The 12,353-nt window shown below is 47.7% G+C and overlaps 1 protein-coding gene across 3 annotated transcripts in view; it reads left to right on the top strand.

Annotated features, from left to right (window-relative positions):
- The window catches only part of LOC119955298 (lysine-specific demethylase 7B-like), a 316,061-nt gene that overhangs the window by 77,196 nt on the left and 226,512 nt on the right, over positions 1 to 12,353 (top strand). The gene's annotated exons all lie outside the window — the stretch shown is intronic.

Here is a 12,353-nt window from a genome sequence, read left to right as displayed (position 1 = left end):
CAATACCACATCAGGTAGAGTAACTAGTGTTGGCAGTCGTATAAGTGGTATTGTTACTGGACGAGTAATCTAGAGACCCACAATAATGCTCTGGGGACATTTCAAATCCCACGACAGTGGTGACATTTTTCAATAAATATCTGGAATTAAAAGTCCAAGGATGACCACAAAACCGTTGCCAATTGTTGTAAAAACCTGTCAGTTTCACTAATGTTGTTTAGGAAAGGCAATCTGCCATCATTACCTGGCCTACATGTGACTACAGACCTACAACTATGTGGTTGACATTGTTCATGTACTATTGTACATCCCCTAATAGAGGCACACACATATATATATATATATATATATATATATATATATATATTACAGTGGTATTACCACAGGCACCATGCCTCCAAAGCTAACATAGGCCACCATATCGCTGATCCCAAAAGAGAAAGACCCAACAGAATGCGAAGCAGACACATTTCGCAACTCCGTGTGGACGCAAAAATACTCGCAGAAGTCCTGGCCGAGAGAGTGGACAACTGTGTGCCGGAGGTGGTTGCAGAGGACCAGACAGGCTTTATTAAGGGCAGACAGCTAACTGCGAACATCAGACGTCTGCTGAATGTGATACTGACCCCATCTGGGGAGAGAACACTAGAGGTGATAGTCTCCTTGGACGCAAAGAATGCCTTCTACAGATTCAGTCTCTGGATGCAAAGAATGCCTTCGACAGAGTCAAGTGGAACTGTTTCTTTGAGGTACTGGAGCGGTTTGGGCGACGGACAGAGTTCACTTCATGGGTGAAACTCCTGTACATTCATTCCTGGTTTGTGGCCCCCCCAAGTCAGTTTGGGCAGTTTAGCGCACTGGGCTAAATCGCTGGCTTTGAAAGCAGACCAAGCACGCCAGCAGCACAGTTCGATTCCCGTAACAGCCTCCCCGAACAGGCGCCGGAATGTGGCGACTAGGGGCTTTTCACAGTAACCTAATTGAAGTTACTCGTGACAATAAGCGATTTTCATTTCAAGTCGAGCGTTCAGACCAACACCATCAGCTCTGAATACTTCCAGCTGCACAGAGGCACAATGCAGGGATGTCTGCTCCACCCCAAATATTTGCCCTGGCATTTGAGCCACTGGCGATCACCCTGCGAGACTTCGGAGGCTGTAAGGGAATCTGAAGAGTCATCAGAGAGCTCCGATGACCTGCTCCTCTACATCTCGGACCCATGAAACGGCATGAAAGAAAATACAAAACAGCTGGAGTTCGGAGCCTTCCTGGGCTACAAGCTTAACCCTCAACCTGGGCAAGAGTGAAGTATTCCCGGTAAACCGAAGAGGGGGAGGGGCTAAGCTGGATTGTCTCCCATTTAAAGAAAAAAAGGATCTACTGAGATGGGATGCACTCCCGCTCTCCCTGGCGGGGAGGGTGCAGACGATCTAGATGAACGTATTGTCAGGTTCCACTTTCTGTTCAGATCCACACTGATCATCATCCCCAAGGGCTTTTTCCAAGCAATAGACAAAATTATTATGGTGTTTGTGTGTTGAGGGAAGAATCCAAGAATCCCCAAAACAGTACTACAAAGGAGAAGCAGCATGGGAGGACTGGCTCTCCCAAACTTGCAATACTATCACTGGGCAGCCACAGCCCAGAGAGTGTGGGGATGGGTGAAGGAACCAAAACACGCAATGGGTGAGGATGGAGGAGTCCTCGTGTCCAGGAATGACCCTCTGGGCCATTGTCATAACAGCACTCCCATCCTCACCAGCACTTTGGAAGCAAAAACAGGAAGACGCATTACTACCTGAATGGTTGTAAATTGGGAGGGGGAGTGTGCAGTACCAGACTGATTCCAGGGATTGCGGGACTGCCATACGAGGAGAGATTGACGAGGTTGTGATTGTTCTCGCTGGAGTTCAGAAGAATGGGGTGGACCTCATAGAGACGTACAAAATTCAATCAGGACTAGACAGAGCAGATGCAGGGAAGATGTTATCAATGTTAGGTGTGTCCAGAACCAGGGGTCAAAGTCTGAGGATTCAGGGTAAACCATTTCGGACAGAGATAATACCATAGATTATCATAGAATTTACAGTGCAGAAGGAGGCCATTTGGTCCATCGAGTCTGCACCGGCTCTTGGAAAGAGCACCCTACCCAAGGTCAACACCTCCACCCTATCCCCATAACCCAGTAACCCCACCCAACACTGAGGGCAATTTTGGACACTAAGGGCAATTTATCATGGCCAATCCACCTAACCTGCTCATCTTTGGACTGTGGGAGGAAACCGGAGCACCCGGAGGAAACCCATGCACACACTGGGAGGATGTGCAGACTCCGTACAGACAGTGAACCAAGCTGAAATCGAACCTGGGACCCTGGAGCTGTGAAGCAATTGTGCTAGCCACAGTGCTACCATGCTGCCCATAAGGAGACACTTCTTCACACAGAGTGGTGAGCCTGTGGAATTCATTACCACAGGAAGTAGTTAATGCTGAAACATTGAATATATTCAAGAGGCAGCTAGATATAGCACTTGGGGAGAATGGGATCAAAGGCTATGGGGAGAAAGCAGGATTAGGCTATTGAGTTGGATGATCGTGATAAATGGTGGAGCAGGCTCAAGTGTCAAAAGGCCTTCCCCTGCTCCTATTCTATGTATCTTTGTATCTATGTAAAGCATTCAACAAGCCCAGTGGTAGTAGCGACCCTCAGAACCTGGAACCAGATGACGCAGCACTTCGGTCTGACCGAGGTGTCCACCATTTCCCCATCTGTGGCAACCACAGGTATCCACCAGTCGTGCTGGACATCACCTTTAAGAGGTGGAGACAGGACAGAGGGACACTGATGGTTAGGGACAGGGACAGACTGGTGACCTTGGAGGAACTGCCGAAGAGACTGGAACTACCCAACAGACAGGATCTCCGACAGCTGTAAGTGAAAAGCTTTCTCCAAGGACGCCAAGAGACACTATGTTGGAGGAGTTACTGGACACGGACAGTCTGGGAAAGGGAACTGCGAGGACATGTATGGACAACTTTGATAAAAAGGTCACACTCCCCACTGGCTGAAACAAGGGAAAATGGGAAGAAGAGCTTGGGACGGAAATAGCACTGCACTGAATAGGGCCAACACCACCACAATCTGCGCAAGCCTCATGCAACTGGAAGTGGGGCACAGAGCACACCTGACGACCCGAATGGACACGTTCTTCCCAGAGGGGAGTCCACAGCTGCAGACTGGTTAGCAGGCCTGTTGGAATTTCTCCATCTGGAGAAGATTAAGTTCACCACCTGAGGGTCAAAGGATGGCTTCCACAAAGCTTGGGGCCCATTCACCAACTTGTTCCAAGACCTGTTCGAAGCCAATAATTGATAGAGGAGGGGGGGCGGGGAAGGTGGGGGCAACACAGACACACTGGAGCCACCGGGACCACTGGGTGCAGACTGGAATGGGAGGGGTGGAGGGAATGGAGAGAGAGACCAGAATAAACTAAACAGAACACCCGAAGACCTTGTTCACCGTGGCCGGGGACTTCAACAACACCAACCTCGAGTGTACTGCCAAAATTCCACCAGCACATCTCCTGCCCCACCAGGGGCGACAACACTCTTGACCACTGCTACTCGAAAAAAAAATCAAGGGCGCCTACCGTTCCATCCCCCGCCCGCACTTTGGGAAATCAGACCATAAGACTGTGCTCCTTCTCCCGGCATACAAGCAGAAACTCAAGCGGGAGAATCCAGCTAAGAAGGTCGTGCAGTGCTGGTCCGAGGAAACACAGAAGCTCCTACTGAGAGACAGTGAACTGGTCCATATTTGAGAACTCAGCGACCAACTTAAGTGAGTATGCCACCACCTTCACAAACGTCTTCAGCAAATGTGTGGACGACTGTGTGCCAAAGAAAGCAGTACGTATGTTCCCCAACTGGAAACCATAGTTCAATCGTGAGATTGATTCGCTACTGAAGGACATGTCTGAGGTGTTCAAGTCAGGTGACCCTGACCGACGCAACAAATCCAGGTTCGACCTCCTCAAAGCCAACCAAGATGCCAAGAGAGAATATCAGACCAAGCTAGAGTCACAGACTAGCGTTACAGACTCGCAGCGGTTGTGGCAAGGCCTAAACAACATAATGGGCTACAAAGTGAAGCTGAGCAGTATCTCCAGCAGCAGTGCATCCCTCCCCGATGAACTCAATGCATTCTATACTCTGTTCGAGCAAGAAACCGCTGTTGAGTGCTCCAGCAGCCCATAACACACCCATACCCACCATCACAGTCAGATCGGCCTTCCTGAAAGTGAATCCTCAGAAAGCGATGGGTGCGGACGGGCTCCCTGGTCGTGCACTCACCTGCGTGGACCAGCTGGCAGATGTGTTCGTGGACACCAGTCCCTACTCTGCTCCGAGGTCCCCACCTGCTTCAAGAAGACCACCATCATACCGGTGCCAGTGAAGAACCAGGCAACATGCCTCAATGACTACCGTCCGGTGGCCCTGACTTCAGTCGTAATGAAATGCTTCGAGAGGTTGGTCATGAAGCGCATCACCTCCATACTTCCAGAACGCCTTGATCCACTGCAATTCGCATACCTCAGCAACCGGTCCACAGCAGACGCCATTTCCCTCGCCCTACACTCATCCCTCGAGCATCTCCTAAATAAGGACTCCTACATCAGACACCTATTGACTACCGCTCCGCCTTCAACACCGTTATCCAAACCAAGCTATCAAAGCTCCAAAACCTAGGACTTGGCTCCTCACTCTGCAACTGGATCCACAGACCACAATCAGTAAGGATAAACAACAACACAACCTCCACAATAGTCCTCAATACTGGGCCCCCGCAAGGCTGTGTTCTTAGCCCCTGTGGTGGGAAAAAGGAAAACTCAGAAACAATAAGTCATGGATATGAGCAAGTCATTTATTTCTTCTTCTGCAGAGGACGCATTCCTCTAACCACAGGAGAGAGAGGAAGGCGCCCCGAGTGCAGCAACCTTCAGTCTTTATACATTCAAAAGATAAGCAGGTTAAACACAGGCATTCATGTAGACAATAGCTGGCTTTGCTTCTTACTACTATTTCTCCATTCCATATAAGGAGTTGTTTTTCTCCTGGCTTTACTATCTCGTCCTTCATACAGCTGGCATATCAGTTTTGCAGTTACTCTCTCTAACCTTACACACACACACACACACACACACACACACACACACACACAAACAAACGCCTGCAGCTTTGGTTAATCACACTATTAAGCAGTTATTCAATATTAAGTATTAAAATTGTCCATTACACCCCCTACTCTACTCCCTGTACACACACGACTGGCAAAATTTGGTTTCAACTCCCATCTACAAGTTTGTTGACGATACGACCATAGTGGGCCGTATCTCGAATAACAACTAGTCAATACAAGAGGGAGATAGAAAACCTCATGGAGTGGTGCAGCAACAACATCAATCTCTCCCTCAATGCCAGCAAAACTCGAGAGCTGGTCATTGACTTCAGGAAGCAAAGTACTGTACATGACCCTGTCAGCATCAACAGGGCCGAGGTGGAGATGGTTAGCAGTTTCAAATTCCTAGGAGTACACATCTCCAAAGATCTGTCCTGGTCCACCCACGTCAACGTTACCATCAGGAAAGCACAACAGCGCCTATACTTCCTCCCGAAACTAAGGAAATTCGGCATGTCCACATTAGCGCTCTCCAGTTTTTACAGATGCACCATTGAAAGCATCCTATCTGGCTGCATCACAGCCTGGTATGGCAACTGCTCGACCCAAGACCATAAGAAACTTCAGAGTTGCGAACACAGCCTAGTCCATCACATGAATCTGCCTCCCATCCATTCACTCCCATCTACACCTCCCGCCCGCGGGTAGCATAATCACCTCTCACCTGGCTTACTCACTCGTCCAACTTCTTCCATTGGGCAGGATATACAAAAGATTCAAAAACAGCTGCTTCCTCGCTGTTACCAGACTCCTAAATGACCCTCTATGGACTGACCTGATTAACACTACACCCCTGTATGCTTGACCCGATGCCAGTGTTTATGTAGTTATATTGTGTACCTTGTGTTGCCCAATTATGTATTTTATTTTCTTCCCTTTTCTTCCCACGTACTTAATGATCTGTTGAGCTGCTCGCAGAAAAATACTTTTCACTGTACCTCGGTACATGTGACAATAAAGAAATCCAATCCAAACAACAAGGGGGAGGCCAGAAAGCTGCCAGATGCTCTTGTTCCTCTTTCCAAACAGCAGGTTTGAATTCCTTCCAGAAAGCAATTATCTCTTTTAAGTTATCAAGTAATCTGAAAACAGCTTTTAAAATGAAGGTAGAGAAACACTTCCTTCAACCTGTGCAGTTCAAACTCAGTCCAAACTCCTAAGTGAAAGTAAAACTCAGCGCCACAGCCCAGCTCCACCCACACAATGACATCACTTAAGTCATGTGATAAGACTCAAACATTTCTTAAAGGGACATTCCCACAACATAGAAAACTGGACATCAGTTGGACCTGGACTCCCACCGATTTGTCACCATGAACACCCACAGGGGTTCATACGAATAGTATGCTCGTTTGATGTTTGGGGTCTTGTTCACAGGCGGTATTTTCCAGCGTGTGTTGGACAACATCCTTCGGGGATTACCCAGGGAGGGTGGCTGTCTACTTGGACAGTGTCTTCATCTGGTGAACCTGAACCGGGCCTGTGGTGGTGTGAGCAGGTGGGCATCCGCTTCCAGTGGGAAGAATTCGTTTTTCTTGCCCCTGAGGTCACTTATTGGGGTACCGAGTGGACCAGAATGTGTTGCACCCTGTAGAGTAGAATACAAATTGCAGGTGATAAAACACTTCCCTGGCGACCAGCAGGAACTACGCTCCGTCGGACCAGTGAATTATTATGGGAAATTCATTCCGAACCAGGCATCCCCCCCCCCCCCCCCCCCCCCCCCCCCCCCAGTTCTCTCCACCTTTTGCTCACGAAGGTTCAACAGCAGTCATTCAACGCGGTAAAATGGCAGCTGTCATCTTCGAAACTGCGAACGCAGTTCGACCCTGACAAGCCGCTGTTGTTGACATGTGACGCGCCGTTCGCTTGTGGGGTGGACGTGGTCCTCGCTCACTACTTGGCTGATGGATCAGAGCTACCAATCGCATTCGCATTGTACATGCTGATGCTGAGAGCATTTATTTAATTTTTTAATTTAGGATACCCAATTCATTTTTTCCAATTAAGGGGCAATTTAGCATGGCCAAGCCATCTACCCTGCACATCTTTGGGTTGTGGGGCAAAATCCATGCAAACACTGGGAGAATGTGCAAACTCCACACGGACAGTGACCCAGAGCCAGGATTGAACTGCTGCCGTGAGGCAGCAATGCTAACCACAGTGCCATCCTGCTGCCCTCTGAGTGCAAAGGAAGGGTTGGCAGTAATCTTTGGAGTCCGTAAGTTCCATCAATATGTTTACAGACATACTTTCATTTTTTTTCACCCCACAGTTGAACGCAATTTTATTATAATTCTCTTACTCACAAAATATGACTCCGGCTCCCAGCTGAGCTTCAGGTTATACCTGCACTTTGTGAAGGATGTGGCCAGGCTACAATACTCAATGTGAATGTCTTCTCTGGGTTCGAAACCTAGGGTCCTTCTTGTTATGGTTGTGCCTGACTCCCGGGTTATTGCTCACAGACATACTACGTGGACCAATAACCGTTATTGGGCTTGTTCAGATAAGACCGAGCAACTCCCCCATCCCGTCCGCCAGGATCCAGCGTTGGGCCCTATTGCTGAGGGTATATGACGTGCCCCCCTCCCCCTGCCCCGGTTTGTCCCGGTTCAGCCACATACTGCTGGATGGGGCCCTGCACAGTGCATTAACAGAACATTTGAGGACCTACACCTCCAAAATTCCAAAGGTCAGTGTGGAGGATGGCACACTTTTCTTTTGGATGCCAGGCTGGTTGTAGGTTAAAATATTTATGAATAGACCTTTGAGTGAGTAAAGACGCAATTTATTAATTTTCGGAGCTCTGGGAGAAAAGGCCTTTGACTCCCACGGTCTGTGCAGCACCTTTTCTCGTCTGAGCTGAGGTCGCACTGGATATATACAGAAGGCAAGATTAGTTTGCGTTCGCATTTACATATACCCAATTAATTCTGTTCGTGACACAATTTATAACATGCATCTTCAATGTCGTAAATGGCTACAAGTTAGCTCCTATAGCCTCTAATTGGCAGTTTGCCTTCCCCAATCAATTCATTACATAGATAACGGTTCCATAAAGTCATGGGGTCAATAGTCCAGCCACGTTGATACATGTCCTTCCTCATTCCTTGCTAGTTCCTCAATTTGGGGCCCCTTTGTCAGTTACAAGGAGCTAAGAATCCAGACATTAGGCAAAGGTTGTCAACGGCTCATTGTCTCTCCGGATGCATCTGGTTGTGAATCACTAGTTTTGCACAGAGCTTCACTACTTCAGCAGCAGACACTTATAATAATAAAATAGGTTCAAGGACATTGACAAGAGTCCATTTTATATCAGGCGGCATCCATTTTGTATCTTCAGTCGTCCGTTCGGAATTCCACCTCTTCACTGGTCGTCCGAGAACGCAGTTGAGCCACCTTGCCACAGGACTTCCATAACAAACAACTGGGGTGTTCAAGATGAAGATGCTCGCCCGCATTTGGATTGGTGGTGGGTATCGACATGGATATTGAGAAGCTGGCCCAACAATGCAGGCCATGCCAGGAACACCAGAAAGCTCCGCCTGCGGCGCCTTTCCACCCTTGGAAATGGCGGGCCGATCATGCCAGTCTTTTTAGGGATCAATAGCCCTGATCACTTTCGATGCATGCTCAAGAATTGGCTCAAACCGCAGGATGCAGGCAACTACTGCAAGGGCGACTGTGGACTGCCATGTGCTACACCTTCAGCACACATGGTATCTTGGAGGTGCTGGTCTCTGACAGTGGAGCTGCTTTCCCTGGTGCGGAGTTCAAGGCATTCCTGGCTGTGTATGGGATCCGCCACTCGAAAGGGTGGCCCAGACATTTTGAGAGGGGAATGAAGAAATTGACCAACAGAACCTGGGAAACCCGATTGGCCTGTTCTCTGCACCATGCCGCATGCGACCACAGGAGTGGCACCGGCTGAGCTACTCATGAGTCAATGTATGTCTGTCAACGCCTCCAGGCGTGATTAAACATTGTTTTGCTTTAAAAAAATACTTTTCCTTTTCTGCTGTACCACACCTGTAAAGTGGACCGTGTGCTCCCCGTACCACAATCTATTAAAAGTTGTGGGTCAGGTGAACTCCATGATACACTTTGGGGTTCTTTAAACCCTGGCCCATAACAATGGCCAGGAAGCAGAGATGCCCAACACTTTTTTCTCGGATCCTGACTCTGACTCCAACATGGACGTTAAACCTCAGGAAGACACAGATCTGCGGCCATAATTAACTCATAACGGGTATGAACTCCCCTGGTAATTGGGGGCTGAGGTTCCCTGCTCAACATTGAAGGCTTACAGTATAAAATCCCCAGCCTGGATACAGGTGGCGATAGGTGAGCCTTGGGCGTGCAATAGTGGCTCTTAAAATCTTGTTTTTTTAAATTCCAATTAAGGGGCAATTTAGCGTGGCCAATCCACCTAACCATTGCTACTGTGCTGCCCTAATGGTTGAGATTGAAGACCTTTCATCAGAACTGAAAAAATGTTATTCTTCAATCGAATCGCACAAATTAAATTATTTTGCAGCATTTTCCCATCATGCCCAATCTTGGCTGCAAGGTATTAAGTCAACTTTTAATTTGTTAGATAATGAACTTGAAGACATACATTGGCAGTTACTGATGGAGAGGATTTACAAAGGTTAACTGATTGTTTACAGGTTTTCTTTGTGTAAGTTGAGTTTGGATTGGGGAGGGTAAGGGGCAGGAAGAGAAACTGTTGCACGTTTTACTTGAGTGTATTACGCGTTTTATTGGAGTGTATTAACACGCCTCCGTTTAAAGGCCGTGTGCTTAACACTACTACAGCTCTGTGTATGTATTTTCAGCTCGGAGTCGCCAGGTGCCGTATTTAGACACCTCACAAGTATATCAAGGTCAGGTTCAAAGTAATAAATCTGTACACCGATTAGTAAGTTCAAACGATTGATATTTATTATAACAAATATAATAAATACACATGCATACGCTAAAGACTAATACTTATTTCTACTATTAAACGACTAAATACTTATCTAAGTAGGAACCAGCAAGGTCAGGGGACAAGGCCTTTGTTCCTTTCTGGACTGCACCGTCTGTTCACTAATAGTCGGCAAGAGTATAAGCAATGCCTGGGTCACGTAGCGAGCGTTGTTTTGGCACTTACTGAACGATGGCTGATGCTCAACGGCCGGTGATGAAAGACAGGATCTGGAGGCTGGGGTCGGAGTCGGGATGCAACAGCCTAGGCCCGAGTCTGGAAGCAACAGACCGAATCATGTGCTTGACCTTCTTTTTATAGGTCCTAGAGGTCCGTGCCCCTTGGGGCGGGCTCTTTCACCTGCCAGGTATCGATTGGGCCTTCTCCCAATCGATATTTTCCAAACCCCCCAATCTGAGGGTCGCTTCTCGATGGGTGGGGCGGTCTCTATGGTGCTTTGTGATGGATACTTATGGTGCCGTTTCGTCTGGGCGTCCACTCAAAGTATCCATTCAAACCTAAATGTTTCTATTGTGTGGGCCTAGATCTGGATCACCTCATTACTATGCAAATCGTTGTTGCCATTTACACCTTTAGCTGAGATCCTGCACCTGGCCATAAACTGGTTTCTGTACGTGCAGAATGCTAATTAGCCTTCTGCAAACTGCTTGTCCTTGCTAAGACTGTTTTCTCCCTGCAGCCTTAGCAGTTCTCCATTTTGTTAGCCCAGTGTCCATCTTAGGTGGCTACATTCCCTCCTTGTGATCCTCACAATAAAATTGTGAAGGATCACCTATGCACGTTGCTTCGAGTGCTTCTGGGTGCCCTCTTTGGGTTCCCTGACCTCAGCAAGTTCCTGGGCGTCTACTCTGTCTTTGACTATGGGAAGAAAAAATGTTTTATCTGACATTTCTACTTGGCGCTATGTCAAAGGGGGCATGCATTACCAAAACCGGGAACCTCCACCTATCACAACTATTATCCTTATCCTTAAACATTTTATTACAGTCTAAAAACCTTATCCATTCACACCACATTACATATCACTTCCTGACTCGGCAGTTGAGTTCAGGACAATATAATACATGGGTATCCTTTATTAACATAGTGCTTTATTCATTGAGGGGCTGGGGGGATTGGTGGAAACCGAAAATAGGAGATTGAACTCCATAGATGGTTGAGGGGCAGGAGCGGGAGTCTCTCCTTTTCCACTTCCTCAACCTGAGGGTCTGTACAATTATGCAGAGGATTGCAATCACTAGCAGTGATTCAATCACGTATGACATGGAGTACCATGTCATAAATTTGGTGCACCAGGTCTGAACTTCGCTGATCAGAGCTGAGCACGGGGAAGTTGGTGTGAGGGAGACATTGACGGCGGGGGTTGTGGGGGAAACGTGACTCGCTTCCACATATACAAATATAACATTTAACAGTAATAGGTAGGCTTCCATCATGGTCTTCTCTTCGTTCTCTTTCTCTTCCTCCTGTATGGCCGATCCTTGCTGTGAACCCTCTTTCGTCCTTCGAAAGCTATGGGATCAAGCACAGTATCTGTCAATACACAGTTTAATATCCGTACTTGTTAGTGTATCTGTCCTCTAATTCCAATTGACCCATTAAAATGACTGGCCAAGTCACACCCTGTGACTCCCCTCATTTTTTTTTTTCAAAAGCGAATTTTAGGAACAGAATACACCTAACAACTTTCCTCCTGCGAGCCGTCTCGCAGGCTTTGCTAATTTACCATCCGAATGTTCCTGGATGTAAATAGCATGTGGGATGGCGGCCTAAGGGCTACCTAACGAAAAATGAAAACAAATTTGAAACAAAAGGTCGAATGGGTTGCGTATGGGCCGCTACGGTTAAGGTTTGAATGGGATCCCCGGGTAAGGTGTGCTGTGCCGTACCCGAGCTTGGCTGACCAAAGTGGGTTCTCAGACAGGGCGGGTCCTCAGTGCCGTTTGTCCACTGCCTGAGTAACCTGGAATAAACGGGCAAGAATGTGTTTACCGTGGGTTTGCAGCCTCTATTCACCGAATAGAGGGGCACCTAAAAACAAGGGAGGAGCCAAGATGCTCCAACATCTGAAAACAGTGAACTGAAGTTCTCAGAGATTTCAGCAGAGAAACTTAGTGTGCG

This window comes from Scyliorhinus canicula, chromosome 20 (assembly GCF_902713615.1).
Source record: "Scyliorhinus canicula chromosome 20, sScyCan1.1, whole genome shotgun sequence".
Taxonomy (NCBI): Eukaryota; Metazoa; Chordata; class Chondrichthyes; order Carcharhiniformes; family Scyliorhinidae; genus Scyliorhinus; species Scyliorhinus canicula.
The sequence above is the reverse complement of the archived record's forward strand: the minus strand, read 5'-3'. Positions and strand labels throughout refer to the sequence as shown.